Below are 16,625 nucleotides of genomic sequence, written 5' to 3' on the forward strand. Positions count from 1 at the left end.
TACGTGATGAGGTGTGCCGGCTTCTTTTTGAAGAAGGTGTTGGTCACGGCAAGATCGTGGGCCTCTGCGTAGTCCAGTACCCGGCAACCGTCGTCGTTTCTGGTCCCAAATCCTTGGCCGCCATGGAATAGGTGATATCCGTCTCTCCCCTTGCCTACATGTCCATTTAGGTCGCCGCCTACCGCCACGTGTTCCTCAGGGCTAATCGTTTGCAGGTGGTCGTCGAGGGCGCGCCAGAATTCTGTCTTCTCCTCGTCGGGGCAGTTGGTCTGTGGTGCACAGCAGGAGATAATCCGTAACTGTTCCTTGATTAATGCACTTATATGTGGAAATAAATCTGTCTGGAGACCATCTTTGAAAGGCAGAGTACAAAAGTAAAACCTTTCCCCACAAGGCAATTTCCTTAGCAGACAGTAGACCAACACAACACAATACATAATTATAGTACATCGTACAAAACACAATACAAGGTCCAAATATCCTACACTGTTAGAAAAACAAACAAAAAGAAGAACAGATGGAACAAAGGACAACCTGTATCTATTAGTATTATCTTCGTACAACTTAAACTTTAGCCCTAATAGAAGCATCTGGAACTCGATGTAAAGGATGCTGACAATCCCAAATAGTGGTTGTAGCTTGAAGAAAGATAGCTGTAAGTCAGCTGTCAGTGGAAACTAAAACTTACCTCTACAAAGATTATAAGAGTCTAAAAAAACAAATTTTATTGTTGTTAGAAAATTTGTAATATTGTGGCACAAGCAGAACTTTCAGGCTGCGCCTTTTTGCTTCTCAGAAGGTTAGTATAAGTCTCAGCAGACGAGTGTCTGTGCTTTTGATTATTAAAGTAGGAATTAATGTCATCGCCCTTGCAGACAGACAAAAAGCTGTCTTGTGTCAGTTTTTCCAGTATTTGCACATTTAATCAGCATCAGCATCTTGATCATCTTACTAATGTGCAAACCTTCAGATGCATTGCCTCAAACAGTCCGTGCTATTATTGAAATAAACGACACCAGAATCTTTTGATTCTACGAGCTCAATTTATGTACATGAAAACACAGCCTGCATTTCATTCAGTTGTCGCATGCAGTGCGCCTATAATTAGAGTGATTTACTGAGGCAACAGATAATTATATAATCATAGGCTGTGAATGTGTTGTATACTCATTTAGGGAGTGAGGCTGGAATCGATATTTCTACACATAACCGAGGTTGCTTTAGTTCAAGAGGAAGCAGTATAATAAAATATCGCCTAAAGCCTGAAAAGTTGATACTTGTTTAGTAACATCCAATAACTTCTGTGTCTCAATTAGATTCCTATCAGTTATCCTAATATGCTCTTTACTGAGTGATGGAAACGTAACTAGAATCTTTCATTTGTTGCATAAACATCACAGATAAGGCAGTGTGTCTGCTTCAATTGGAAATACAGTATATTACAATCCAATGAGTACGCCATCACCTGTGGTCCAACATCAGCTCCAAAAGCTGCTATTGCTATAAATTTTAAGCTTTGGAGCTAAAAGGAAGTATAGATGCCACCATGTATGAGTCAGGTCCTCTAACCACCCATAAATGTGAAAATAGTTAATGTGTTTCCATGCTGGTTCAAATGTCTATTTCTGCATCATTTGTGGTCCCAACCTCAGTTCCTTCTTCTCTAAACCAATAAGATGTATGAGTCAGGTTCCTTTAGCCATTTATAAGCATGGCATTGAGCAGACAGCCACCCATAAATGTCTTTGCCTGTGTCTCCAACTATTGCCAAAAGTCTTATTGCAGGGACTCTAAATGTCTTCTTAACCTGTTGATGAATATGTTTTTTCACTTTTCAAGATTTCAGGATGTGTTTCGTAGAAATAATATATGTCTTTTTTCGCAGGCAACTCTTCTTTCCTCTCTCCTTCATAAAAGTCGACATTTTACTCTATCTCCTTATTTTTCATTCTGTCAGTGTTTCTGACTTAATCTCTTTCTTAGTGTTTGGTGACTGTGTATGAATCAGGCCTTCTGGTGCATTTAGTTACATTTTCCTCTTTTTTTCTCTTGCTCACTGTCATTCTTTGTCAGGTCCTCTTGGCCATAGACTGAAATGCTGACAGACGATGCCCATGAATGATGAATGATGACTGGAGGTCTGTCTGGTGCCAGCAGAATGCATAATACAGCATCGATACAGCAATCGCAGTCCTCCTCAGCAGAAACATGGTGCAGTTTCTGTATCACATTATTGGAAGATTTGCCCCAAGCAGGACAGCAGGACCACTCAAAGTGGAAATCAACCGCGATGTTGAATGTTGTTTCGGTTGGAGTCCTAAATGAAGCAGCATTACAAAGAGTTTTCTGGTGAGTGCTGAAATGATCATGTCAGGATAAAAACAATAACCCGAATAGATTTTTTGTTAATCTTGTTATACACATATCTTTGTTCTTATCTCTGTATAGGATAAACCATATTTAATCTTAATCTACTCTAACGTGCTGTAATGTGACCAGATATTATAGCTACAGCCTTTCAGTGTGTATATATGTGATTTACATTTTATACTTTATAGGTCTTTGTTTGGATATGTTTCAAACTTTTAATGTGGATGTGAGTTCATATCTTTTTTTGCATACAGTCAAATTCAAATTCAAATTCAAATTTTATTTGTCACGTACACAGTCATACACAGTACGATATGTAGTGAAATGCTTGGACAACTGCTCGTGACCTAAAGAAAACAAAAAAGGAAAGGCTATGAATAAGATAGGAAATAAATATGAAAAATTAAAAAGGGTAAATTTAACTAGGAAGGAATAAAATATAAATTAAGGTTAAAAATGAAATAACTGTACAACACAAATTAGAATGAAGGGTAAATTTAACTGGGAAGAATAAGATAAAATATATAAATTAAAGTTGAAAATAAAATAACTGTACAACAAAATACACAATACACAATATAGAACTATATAAGAATGTATGAAGAAATCTAAATATAAATAAATATATACACAATAACAGCAGCTGTACAAGTATTAACTGGAAATGAAGAATATAGTGACCAGTGTTGTGCAAAAACAAAGTCCAGAAAGTCCAGTGTGTGTGTAAGAACCATATGTGTGGGTCAGTACTGTGTGGTGGTGTGATTGAGAGACCGTATCGCCTGCGGGAAGAAGCTCCTCCTCAGTCTCTCTGTGTTGGTCTTCAGGGAGCGGAATCGCTTTCCTGACCTCAACAGAGAGAACAGTCTGTTGTTGGGATGGCTGAGGTCCTTCACGATCTTCCTGGCCTTGGTCCAGCACCGCCTGCTGTAGATTGAGTGCAGGTCAGGGTGTATGTGTGTGTGTTTGCAGTGGGTGAATGGAAGCACATATACATTGACTTGAGGCATGTTTACACTTCTGCATTTATGTGCTACTGATTAGGTGTGAAAAGTGGCACCCAGAGTGTATGGGGAGTGAACTATATGTGTCTGCATGCAGACCCCTATAGTCTAGGGATGTATGGCAGTGTTGAAGCATGTTGTGGATATATTACTGTGTGTGTGTGTGTGTGTCTGTGTATTCCTAGTATGTAGGTCATCGGTGTATTCCTGATGAAATGTAGTCCTCTGGAGAACCCTACAGATATGAGGGCCTAAATTAGACACTATTATCTGTGTGTGTGTGTATGAGAGAGAGAGCTATACACATTTGCCGGACCAGAGCTTCACAGACATGTGTTTTCAATTTTGTGCATGCTTTTACATGTAAGAGCAGCATCACGAGTGTGTGTTTGTCCATCTGTGTGCGTAGGTGTTAAATTGCATGTAATTTCAAACATTATGTATTTATGTATGTGAATGAAAATGACACAGTGGTATCATCTGACAGACTCGTTGCCTATTATCACTGACCTGGGACTGTAAACCTCGGCCCTTGATTTTAACGACTGTTGGCACAGAAAGCCTGTCCATATTGTCACATTACCAAGCCAAACTGCTAATAAGCCTCAAGCACCACTCCAAGAAGAGTATGTGACCAAATGTAGGAAACACACACTCTGCTGCATAACATACACAAGAGGTGCATTTGCAGCAGTGATGAAGTTAGTTTTAAGGGTGACTGACTTTTATAACATGTAAAAAAAAGTGTTTGATGTCTTTTTGTACGTCTTTAACACTGAAATTTCAGTTTTGGAAATCCATTCAAAGCTATTACTCTTACATCTTGGTGTTTTGTATAGCTGCTGTTGGAGAAACAGGGCAATGATGATTAGGTTTCTTTAAAGTATACAGGACATACATATTTTGTGTCACTTTCTAGATACAAAATGTGTCTTTCTGAATACCCTGTGATCTTAGTGCTGTTGAAACATTACATATAATCCCCTTTCATTTCGAGATGTCTACATTTCCAGGCAGCCGACTGTCAGTAAGTCACAGGGACAATATGCAGTCAATCTGTCAAACCAATTCAGAATTTTGCCAGAGCTCAGCCCAAAAGTTATATTCAACCTGAGAGAGATGAATGGGAGTGAGAATGTCTACCTTTGAAAAGCTTCATGCTTTGACCAAATCATATGCTGTCACTCCTAAGCTTTAGAAGGCCTGCACTTTTCATCAAAGCCGTTGATGGCTACCTTTCACAGTACTGTCGAATACACCCTCAAAAGCTTCCCTCCCTCCTTTCCTTCCATCCCCTCCCAAATCTCTTTCTTCTTCCCTCCGATGTCTACTACCCCCCTGCCCCTCCACCCAATCCTTCCATTCCCCTTGTCCTTAATCCCTCCCCTCCCTCCTCTCCTCAATCAAACCCTCAAATCCCTCCAGGTTTTTTTCCCCCCTGTGTGTATGTGTGACTTCAGTACTGTCAAGATAGATGAAACAAGAAAAATTCAGATTCATCACAGTCATAACCTGCCATGATGATAATCCACTGCTATTCTTCCCTTGTGGCATTAGGCCGATGTTACTGGCCTTTTTGGGGTTTATTTGCATATTTGTTTCCCCTTTGTTTCTTTTGATGAATTATTTACTGTGGAGTAAAAATGACAGCAGAGATCAGTGATAATTGCTGTCACGGGCGGATGTGAGTTCTTTTCTCCTCTTTGTAATTGTTCTCTTCTTTGCTGATTTTCAATCAAGCTTTTTTTCTTTACTCATATTTCCTGGTGACAACAGACAATAAAGTGGGGGGGAAAACACACAGATATTTTAACATTGCCAGTGAAACCTTTCCACTGTCTAGCGGGAACGAAGCTTCCTTTGTTGTCGTAGTGATTATAGGGTAGGGAAAAGCTGCAAAAAGAGGAGAAAAGGGAGAGAGAAGGGATCAAATGGAAAAATACTGTGAACACAAATGTGCTAGGAGGACCACCTCACACACCTCACACACACACACACACACACACACACACACACACACACACACACACACACACACACACACACACACACACACACAGGGCAATTGAGTGAAAACACACACATCCTGCCCTTCATCATCCAACCATAAAAGAGACTTGATTAGAATAAGATAAACGACTAATAATAGTCGAGCAGTGCAGTTTGCGATCCTTTCAACTTTCTAACTGGAAACAGAAACGTCTTGCTGAGTTTCCAGGAGCTTAAGGTTTAGGCAGCATGTGTATTTGCAAACAAAACAATGTCTTTCGAGTTGTAATCACAGTGAGCTGTGTCCACATGCCTTGATTGTAAAGCCTCAGAAACATTGTCTTCGCAGTGTGTATCAGGATCTACCCTCATGTACACACACTTCCACGCGCGCACACACAACACACACTGCCACCCTGTCCCTGTGTTGGCCTATCCAAGAATAACAATGCATAATTCATGTTCCAAAGTCTCGTCTGCAGACAAAAGTCAGCGCTTGCATTTATTATTTATTGAAAACAGCTCACATGATGAATCCTTTAACAAACAGACTAAGCACTGTACCTATTTCTTTTTCTCATGCTGTTTGTGTTTTGGCATAGATTTAAGTAGGCTCATTAGCAGAGATGAGGATGCGAGGAGAGGAGAAGAATGGCAGGGAAGAGAGAGGTGAAGTGAGCCTGTGTGTGTGTGAGAGAGAGAGAGAGAAAGAGGAAATGAGGCGAAGGGATAAAGGGATAATTTTTTGAAAAGGTGTGAATTAATGAGTCTTGGGCGTCGCAGACTAATTAATACAAAAATGAAATGCTTTGAGCGCTAAGTTTAAGGCCTTCATTACATTTAAACAATGAAAGTTTACCCCGCTAACCGCTGGGTGTTTGACTTTACTTAACTGCACTGAAAAACCTGGATGTAACAGATTTGTGTTGCTACATAATAACCGAATCTTTTTTCCATGGCTGTTGCAGTGCTGCAGCAGTGCTACACTCCAGCAGAATAAGTCCAAGCAAACACCCGTGCACACCCGCTTTCCAATGTCATGGCTGCACTTGTTGTGTGGGCAGTTTGCCTTGAAGACGGGGAGCAATTTATTGTAGAGTGAAGGGACCCTGTGCTATCCTATGCTAATGCAGTCATCATTTATTCCAGAGTACTTGTATTTTTTTCTCTCTCTCTCTTTCTCCTTCTACTCCACCCCCTTCACCATCCATCACTCTTTCAAGCCATGAGGTATTATCTTTGCGGAACGTTTTATATTCAGTCTTCCTTTAGATGGGTGGAGGCGCGCGCACACACAGTCATTTTTGTTAAATAAAAACGCAATCAAATCTGGTCTCGCAAAGGTTGAATAATTGATGCGTTATGTTAAAAAAGGAATGAAATAATCATAGCCTATTGGATGTTGGAAGAATATCAAACCCAGCATTGGTGCTTGGCAGACTGGGCTGAGCAGGGTAGGGGCCTTATGTATTTGGGACGGCTGCCCTGTAAAATAATAATGAACAGCAAAGAGTAAGGAGATTAGGAGATTTTTGTTCTGCACTGTACCTGACACTTTGTAAATGCCCACCCATGCTTTTGTTATACAGCGTGACCAGGATCCATCTATCCTGCACTGACAAATCAAAATTTTCTGTAAATGATTCATTTGGTGTGCCATTCCAGCAGCTCTGCAAAAATGGGTGCAGTAGTAGGTACACACGAAGTTGCTGTTGTCGTTGCCGCTATGGAAACAATACATCTTAGGCATATTATTTTTTTATTTAACCATTTGCCAAAGCGTCAAATAACAATAATGTTGTCATTTATATTAGATATTAACAAAGTCACAATACCAGACCAGACTAAATAATAAATCTGAATAGCATTCTAATAAACATACTTGATGTTGCAGTGATTCATGGTCAGCTCATCAGCATTCAGCTTTACTAGTCTACAGTATAAGCTCTTAGGGGTGATGAATGAAATAATATCTGCTTGTTTGCCACTGTAGACTAGTGGGACCTGTTTTCACAGCCATAAAAGTCAGCTATGAATATATACATAGTGTACATCTCTTTATGGATCATGCGTACACATCCACAAACACAGACTCCAAATAATATCATTGTTTCAAATGAAGATGAACTGTTTTTATAGTAAGGAACACCTTTAAGATTGTGCCCATTCGGTATGTAGCAACCGTGCAAAATGAGCATATTCATTCACAGCTCCACTGAGTCGTGTGCAGCCGAGCATTGCTCACCGATAGCGTTTTTATTAATGTTTCAGATTTCCATTAACCAGATGTGTCTGGGTCAAGAGGTGCATTTGTCCTCTCTTTTAATGTGGTGATTGCAGCTAGGGTTTTATTGATACTTAAAGATGCTGTACAGGATGCTGTGTGAGCAGCATGATAAGCTGCTTGATTGTAAGTAAGAAGGGCAGGCAAAAAAATATGTGTGTGTGTGTCTTGTTCGGGGATCACTGAGACAAAAACTTGTCATTTACTTATATATTTATTTCCTTCTTGATTCACTAAAGGATAATATGAAATACACTCAGCGTGCATTAGGCCTTTATATATTCAGCGCACCACTGCAAACCTATAGACAGCCACAAAACATGTACAAACAGTGCCATTTTATCTGTGCTTCTCAGTTTTTCTTTATTCTGCCAAACCCTTCCCTCCATCCCTTTTCTGTGCCCTCTGACTAGTCAAACAGTGTTCTACTCAGGGGGCTTATTTTATTAATTCACCATTTCCTCTGTTACAGGCCGCTTTCATTGTAGTCCACATAGCAAGAAGACCACCTCATAGGGATTTTCCTCTTCACCAGGTAACCACAAAGGGTAAAAGAAGCACATTATCCACATGTACAACACCCAACCCCTTCCACACACGCAAGCTTTTTGTGCTATATTGTGCTGACCACCGTCGCAGCAGGAAAAACACAAGCGCGCACACACATAGCATATTATCTTTATGAGGTGTTATACACCAGTGACCACCAACACAGGGTCTCAGTGTTCTCTAATCCACACTCAGACTGAAAAGACTGTTCCATGCAGTAGAGGGATTACACTGTCGGATTAATGTGAGTTTTAATTTGAGTCATTTTGAGAGCCCGTGATAATAGGAATAGGTGCAGGGAATAATACCACTGCTCCGATATGAACTGAAATGTGGTACAACTTTATATTATTTTATTACAGCTGAGTCGGCTTCAGTGAGACACACATTGTTTGCGTGCGTGTTTGTCCTTGTTTGTCTCACTGGAGATGAGCACGCAGAAGCTTTATAAGTCTGTGAAACCTGCTATTATCACTATGGCTAGCACAGATATTGGAGTGGCTCAAGGAAAAAGTTTTCATTTAGAGTCACTGATTAGCTGCTTATTGTGCCCAAAACAATTTTGAAGTTATTATGAAAAGAAGGCAAAATGCATTGTTTGGAATTTTATTTATTTATTTTATAGATTTTCCACTTTTAGAGATTTCAGACCTGCAGTGAACAAACATTACTCTGCTTTTTCCCCTCTCAGTCCTCATCCGTTTGTATCAGCATGTTACTGCTTTTCAGCCTTTTCTGACTCTAAATGAATCAAATGCTGCTGTTGTGTTATCCAACAGTGGTTGGAGAAGGCAGCATTACCAAAATTATTTTGACTTTGTGCAATGAATTTGTTATATCATTGTCTTTGAAATGGTTGTTCTAAAGATGGGGTCCACTTGTAGTCAGTTGTTGTCTTCAAAGCAACTTCAGTGCATCAAGATGGTTATAAAAAGGGCAATAAGACTAAGGTAGTTCGCTGCTATCGGTCTGCTATCAGTGAATGGAGTTAAGTTGCCATTCGCTTGCAATCTGTTTGTGAATTTGGTGAAAATGGCAAATCTGTTTCTGTCTGCATACAAAAGAAATTCACATTAAACAGAAATTTAAGTCCAGTAAGAACCTTATAGATCTGAAAGAGAAATTCAGAAACGGCTCCACAAATAGTGACATAGTTGCTCTAGGAGGGCAAAATGACAGGCGCTTGACAACCTATCTTTTCTAAAGGATTGATTCTGAATTTGGCTTCCAGCTCCCGATTGCAAAGAGATGCATCACAGATGAGAAATACTCATTTATGCAGACAGATTCTGATTGCAACATGGTGGGATTGAGTCTACATAGTTTAGGTACCTAAATCTAAACTAAAGGCAATAGGTGAACCCACTGCTACCCTCGCTGACGGCAGCAACTTCTGACAGAAGAGTACTATTTGACACCCAGGGATGAAAACACTGTCTGTTTTCTTTATATTTTATCATTCTTTGTGCATTACCAGTACGAAACAGTTCTTGTGTATAGAACCCAGTGCTTGCAGTCCTCCATTCTAGGCAAAATAAACAACAGCTGCTATCAAATATGGTAGATTAACTCCAAAACAGAGAGAGCCCAGAAACATGATATGATGTTCATTCCAAAGTCATATTCTTATTATACTATTGATACAACTCTGGCAATTGTTATAATCCTAACAATATAATCCTAGAAGTAAGCAATTTTAGTAAAACGTGTAAGTGGTGTTTATAGATCATTCATTTTTTTCTACATGAATAGAGGCAGAAAAAAGCTTTTTCTCTAGAGTGAAGATACTTTCTCTACGAGCAACAACAAAATCATGGTTTTCAGTTCAGTGGATGCGATGTTATATATTGTTGGGTTTTTATTTTCTACTTCTAGAAGGAGGAGAGCTGTTTGGAGTTGGGGTTAAAAAAAGAAGAAGAAGAAGAAGACGGGTTGTATTTTAGTTAATTCAGATTCAGGTTGGATTAATTAGATTTTGCACAGTATCTGTGTAGTGCAATATGGCTTCATCTCCCCTGTAGGAGATTACAACAATCGAATCCCAAATTCTCTGTGGTTGTTGATCCATATTGCTTTTGAAAAACTCACTGCTGAACTGTTCTCTGAAATTGCTTGCTGGAATTTTCATCAGTCTGTTGACTTAAAATTAAAAATAAAAAGTCAATAGATTTGTTAAACAACAGAAATGACTCTTACTGGGAGTGACTGGGAAAGAAATGAATTCCATCACTGCGTAGACCACATCATCTCCTTTGGCTCTGCACCACCGTCCTCTCTCGCTGTGATCAGACAGTCAGTGGTGATTTCATTTTACATAAAGTAGAGGAAACTACAGTTAAAGTGCCATATCTCAACTTTGACTTGAAGTTTATGTTAAGTTTATGAAACTTACAAAAGAAAAGGTTTAAAAGTAATTGGACATGTGACACTGTGTGGGCAGCTCTCGCTTTATTTAAACGTTTTCATACAAAATATGCTGTAATTACGTGCCATCTGCAAGTAAAGACAAGAAAAGCAAATGAAGTAAGCATAATAGAAACACTCAAGAAGCACATCTGATAAAATCAAGGCCAATTGCTTTGCTGAAATCAAACATTGTAAAAACAACGGTGTTCACAGAAGAAATGGCAGGGAACATTATATTAACAACATTGCACGCCATGTTGGTAATGTATTTTGCGTTTTAAACAACCCCCCCCAAAGAAGAGCTTTGAGAACTTTTCTTGAAGGCTACTCAAAGAAATTATTGGGACACTTGCCTAAAAGTTCTAAGGTGGTTATAACAAACATTGACTTTCGAGCACATTAGAAATGCACAAATTGTGCTTGCACATTTAGATAAATCCCTCAACCTATATCCCATTTTCCAACCAAAATATGAAGAAATGAGGGGTCACTCAAGACTTTTGCATAGTACTGTATATAGGATCATAGCACTCATTAGAGAATGATTAACCTGGACAGCGTCTCATAATTTAACAGGATAATGATACTAAGAATATACAGCCAAAGACATTTTTCAGTGTAAAGAGGTGGAACATTGTTAGTTTGGCAAGCATTTAAGGTCCTCAATCTTGAGAATCCATCAAAATCCATCCATGCAGGCTTCAAGCCATGTTCTTGTAGCCAGACCACAGCAGGTTTGGATCTGTCAGTGTCCCATGAGAAATTACTGGCTAATAAGGTTGCTGCTACAGCATGTTTTAGCTATAACAAGGTAACAATAACAAAGGTTTATGCAGTTTTAGACCAAGTATGTTTTTGAAGTGACTTTCTGGGAATCACAATTTTTTCTTAATAAGACGGTAAGAAATATCTAATCATGTACAAACTACATATCAATCTGCACTCAGTGCATGCTAGCTTTCTGAACTGTGCAGTCTGTGCCTTTTCCCAGCTTCTGTGCTATATCCCATGATTCATCTGACTTGTAACAGTTGTGTTTTATGAAAGCCTTTTTTCAAACAGTTTCCAACTTTGATTTCCCAGGTTCAGTGTATTAAACACTCTAATATGATACATTTTAAATTTTATATACACAGCCTGTTGTCATAACTCCTAAGGAAACAAAATAAATTTGAAGTCTAATTTCAGTTTTCAGTCAATACGTCAGTTGGTTCGCAGCTGTCAAACATTCATCTACTAAGAAGAATTTGAAAACATTCGGATCCTTTACAGAGGGGTTGTTACAAGGTATCAAAATGTCTAAAAAAAAAAACCCACTACCCAAGACAAAGAGATTACCCCAGCACTCCTCAGCGCGATGATTTTTTGAAGCCCCCCAGAAGAGCATTTGAGCTTTGTATAAAGGAAAAACAACACAGGAGAAGCACCGGGACATACAGTGCAAACTCCAAAACACAATACACAAAGAGATGCAGTGCAAGCTACAAGAAGAAGACCAAGAGATGCAGTGCAAGCTCCAGCAATTCGAGAAGAAAAATGAAGGGCTTCAAGTGATGTTTAATGAAGCATTCAAAAGAAATACACAACTGCAACAAGAGAAAGAAGATCAAGAACCTTCAGTGTAAGCTTCAAGAAAAAGACCAGGAGATGCAATGCAAGCTCCAGTGCATGGAGAAGAATATGAAGGGCTTCAAGTGATGTTTAAACAAGCACTCAAAAGAAATGCACAACTACTGAAGGACAAAGAACAACTGGAAGAGATGCAAAAAGAAATGCAACATGATCTCCAAGAGTTTGAGAAGAAAAGTACAGTTAAGAGTATTATACAACAAAGCAAATGACAAAAACATTGAAATTGAGGACGAGAAACAAGAACTAGAAAAAATATGAATGAGAGAAAGAGGGGGAGAGAAAGAAAGAAAACCAAAGGGGAGAAGAGACGGTGAGAAGGGGGGGGAAGAGAGAGAGAAAAAAAAAGAACTCCTGGGTCACCTGTATGGAGAAAAAAAAAAAACAAACAACAAAAAAAACAAACAGAGGAGACAGCAAACAACAAAGAGCAACATAATAATAGAGAAAACAAAGCACCATCACAATAAACTAGCTAGTCATAGATATCAATATTTACTAAATAATAAACGATATTGTGCAGCACGCAAGATAGACAGCGCACAGTGTGCTTTGAGGCAGCAGCCAAGAAAGCTTTAGTCCGCGTCTGTGAATACCCATGTGTGCATACCTGTGTGGATCAGCATGCTTGCATTCCAAAGGTTTCTCCATGTAATGATCTGCTAGGGAGTGTGGGGGGGCCACAGCCCCGTCCTCCAGGGTGTGAAGCGGGTATGGAGGAGATCAAAACTCCAGACATCCAGAGGCCCCCAGAACACAAGAGACCATGGAAGACCAACAGAGGGGCAGCCGCGCCACTGTTCCAGTAAGAGCCGAGGAGAGTCCCAGATGAGGGCTCGCCCAGCAGCCGCGGAGCAGAAGTCAGGGGGAGTTGCAGTGACGCGCCCGTGAGCTCCGCCGGCCCCCAGCTGTGCCTGAGTGACCGAGCCCCAGGCCGAGAGGCCGGGGGCACCCCACCTCCAAAGGGGGCCCGAGCGAGCCCCAGGCCCCAGGCCCCGACAAGCGGCCGCCAAGGAGTGAGCCGGTGTGTACCCGGACGCCCACCCCCAGACACAAAGAACCACCAACACACCGACACCTGAGGGAGTCCGCCACCGGCAGGGGAAGTGGTGGTGGGTGGAGATAGGCCTCCAAACCTTGGAGGGCCTGAGGTGTCCCCAGAGAGGTGGCGTCTGATACCCAACCTGACATATAGACACAGACATACAGGCACACACAGACACAAACATCCATTCCCACCCTCATGCTCTCATATGCACTTACTCCACACTCAACCAACGTGGAGACAGACATAAAGAGACGCAGTACACACAATCACACTCCCCAAGCGTACTCTACAAACCGGGTCTAGGTACCCTTGCCCCTGGAGGGGGGAATTGCACCCAGACCCAGGTGGTGTTACCCTTTTCCCTGCGGTGGGGAGAGGCAGACCACCCCGACTCCGCAGCAGCAGGGAGGCCCCACACCCCAGACCGCAGTCGGACGGCCAACTCCTCCTACTAGGAGGCCGCTTCTGAAGCTGTTCTAAAGAACTTTGGTGATCTTTTTCCCATTTTCTTGGTTTCCCACTGACTTGGTACTGTATCATATCTGTAGCCTTAGCGATGGGTGTCAACCTCACAGGGAACAGAGATTATTCCAACACTGACAGTTACTCACAGCTATCTGGGCATGTCTAAAGAAGCTATATGCATCATTTAAGGTAGAAATTATTATTAATGTCCTTTGATGATAAGAATATGGTTAATAATTATTAATACATATCCTTATTCATTTGTAGTGCAGACTCAAAGTTCCCTAGCTTTTGCTGGCTAGCAGTAATGCACAATTCATAAACTTGTTTTATTTGTTTTTGTTTCTTTAAATATAAAGGCTAAACTCACAGCATTTCTTCCTCTCTGAATACACCTTCTGGGAAAAGAACAACTACAGAATTGGAAGAGTCTATAATGTAAATAGAAAGAACCACGGACCAGATTTTAAACTGAAATCGCCTTTCACGCTGACGTACACTTGAACAGAACACGCAGCAGCTGGTAAAATTGCAATGTTTTGCGCGCTAATTTGGTATGTGCTTCAAAATCAGCAAATTGGAACAACCTTGCTGAAATGGAGATGCTTTTGGCAAGTGAAATGGCCTGCCTCATATATTATGCTAAAAAAATACACATTTGAAAGGAACGTCTGACGCTGTAAGCAGGAAATTGGGGGTAAATTGGCACATTCTCTCAGCTTAAGTTAATTGTGCTCGTGCTATTGTCAGGGCATTTGCAGGGTGACAGACAGATGGGCGAGGGCTGACACATGTATTTGGAAGAGTTTAAAATTCAAATGCTCCTCATGTGTGAATGCAGACACCTGCGGTAATCAGCTGGCTGGTGTGTATGTGGTGTGAGTGACGTGCAACCTTGTATTTACCCATAAGCCTCTCTGTCCCTGCCCGTCTTGCTGTCAGGGTTCCTCCTTGTTTTCTGGTGTCAGGTATGCTGTCACGTTTTCCTGAGTGATTAAAAACCCTGGAAGGAAAAAAAAAACACTGTGTACTGTGGTTATATTTTCTAAAAGGAGTTTTAAAGTAAGGAGGCAAGGTATTTATTTCTGTTTGAGCTCCTGGGCATGGTTGATCTCTGTGCTATTAAAAATTCATTCACTGATAATACCCCCACTCCCCACCCCCAACGCGTTCCTCTCCATCTCCCTTCCCCTGTCTCCCTCTGTAGAACGCTCATTTTCTCAATGGTATCTCTGTTTCTTTGTGTCAGTTCACTTCACTTTATTGGCATGGGGTGTGATTCACTGTCTCTATCTCTCTTTGTTCGCGTTGTCTCTCCTTTCATTCTGCGTCTCCTTCCCTCTCTTTCCTCGCTCTTCAAAAATCTGCCATGGAAGCGAGACAGAAGAGCGCCTGCTGTTTCTCTGACACACTCTTCCTCTCTTAAATCAAAACCAACTGAGGCGAAATCAGGTTATTACCTTAGCAGTGTTTCTTCTCTCTCCCTCGCACCCATTCTTCCATTTTTGCCCAAGGTCTATGAAATTTTACACTTTGAAAAGAAAGGGCAGCCGCTCAGTCAGACGAATGGGTGCGAGCTGAATTTGAAAGGAGATTGCTGCATAAATAAAACAGAAAAAATAAATAGCCTACTGAAGTGTGAGATGGATGTCTGACAGGGCCTGACGATGTATGCGTGTGCATGTGTGTGTGTTTGTGTGCATACTCTTGCCCCTCGGTCTGCCTTCAAACGCTACACCTCAGACCCCTCACACGCACGTACCCGTTACAGGGGGTGGTGTTATCAAGTTTGTTGTGGTCAAATATTTGTGATTTCTTTACTGCCTTTCATCCTTGGAGGCAAATAAGGATAGGCATTTATCAGTATGTGATCTCAGAGAGTTGGAAGAGCTCCATAAGTTCTCCGAAAGGAACAAGTTTTGAATGTATACTACACACAGACGAAAGATGGGGAATAAGGGAAAACACAAAGTAAAGACCTAACTTTCAGCAGAGGTGAGCAGACTGAATGGAAAGCTGAAAACAAAGGGAAAAAGTCCATTTAAAATGCATGCATTCAAGTGATACAGATGGAAAGGGATGAAAGAAGTTATAACAAATTGAACAGAGTAAAGAGTTGAAGGAGAGGAGCCCAAAAAAGCAAGGGCGGTCAGTAAACAGCACGGCAGAGAGTCAAGCAGACATAAACAACTGCAGCTAAAGATGGATGATAAAGACGGAGGAACGGCTGTATCGGTGATGAACGATCAGCAATGTGGACGGGCAAATGAATGATTTGAGGAGAAGAAAGGGGAGGGAAAGGTTGTAAACAAGTCAGAATAACCTCATAAGAATGGCATATCCACCAGAGCTAGGATGGATTGTTGTATGTTATACAAAAAATAAAGGAAAGTTGTCACAATGAAGTAACCTTTGCATGACCTTGGATTGAAAGGGAAAGTAGGAAAGTGACAAAGTTAAAATCTAGCACAGAGCACGGAGATCAAGGACGCAGATTGTTGAGAGAGGGAATGAGCACGGAATAATGAAAAACATGTAAAATAAATACCTAACCTTCTGTTTGCTTTTCAAAAGTACAAATAGAATAAGATGTCGGCGCTTTGTAGACGACACAAACGTGTTTTCAATGAGGCTGCTGTATGGAGAGACCAGGTTGATTAGGAGCTGTGTCATCTTTTGCCAAGACTCGCTTTCTTTGAATAAATACAAGAATCTTTGGAAGACTCAAGAGTGTGTCTCTTTGTGCACTTGTGCATGTCTGCCTGTTTGCCTCTTTGTACAAGGCCCAGATGATCGGGTCAGACTCACACTTCTGTGCGTCCATGACCTGCCAACAACACCTCCACATTAACGCAGGAGAAGCAGTTGATACCACGGACCT

The 16,625-nt window shown here is 40.9% G+C and overlaps 1 long non-coding RNA gene across 4 annotated transcripts in view; it reads left to right on the forward strand.

Annotated features, from left to right (window-relative positions):
- LOC146658613 (uncharacterized) overlaps window positions 1–16,625 on the forward strand; it is a 117,617-nt gene that overhangs the window by 88,011 nt on the left and 12,981 nt on the right. For all 4 annotated transcript variants that reach the window (XR_014913728.1, XR_014913731.1, XR_014913729.1 and 1 more), the window contains exon 4: window positions 2,074–2,349. This is a non-coding gene — a long non-coding RNA (uncharacterized LOC146658613). The remainder of the gene's footprint in view (window positions 1–2,073; window positions 2,350–16,625) is intronic.

Source organism: Rhamphochromis longiceps, linkage group LG11 (genome assembly GCF_057381845.1).
Source record: "Rhamphochromis longiceps isolate RC_006_pf linkage group LG11, R_longiceps_female_GT1.1, whole genome shotgun sequence".
In the NCBI taxonomy this organism is placed as follows: Eukaryota; Metazoa; Chordata; class Actinopteri; order Cichliformes; family Cichlidae; genus Rhamphochromis; species Rhamphochromis longiceps.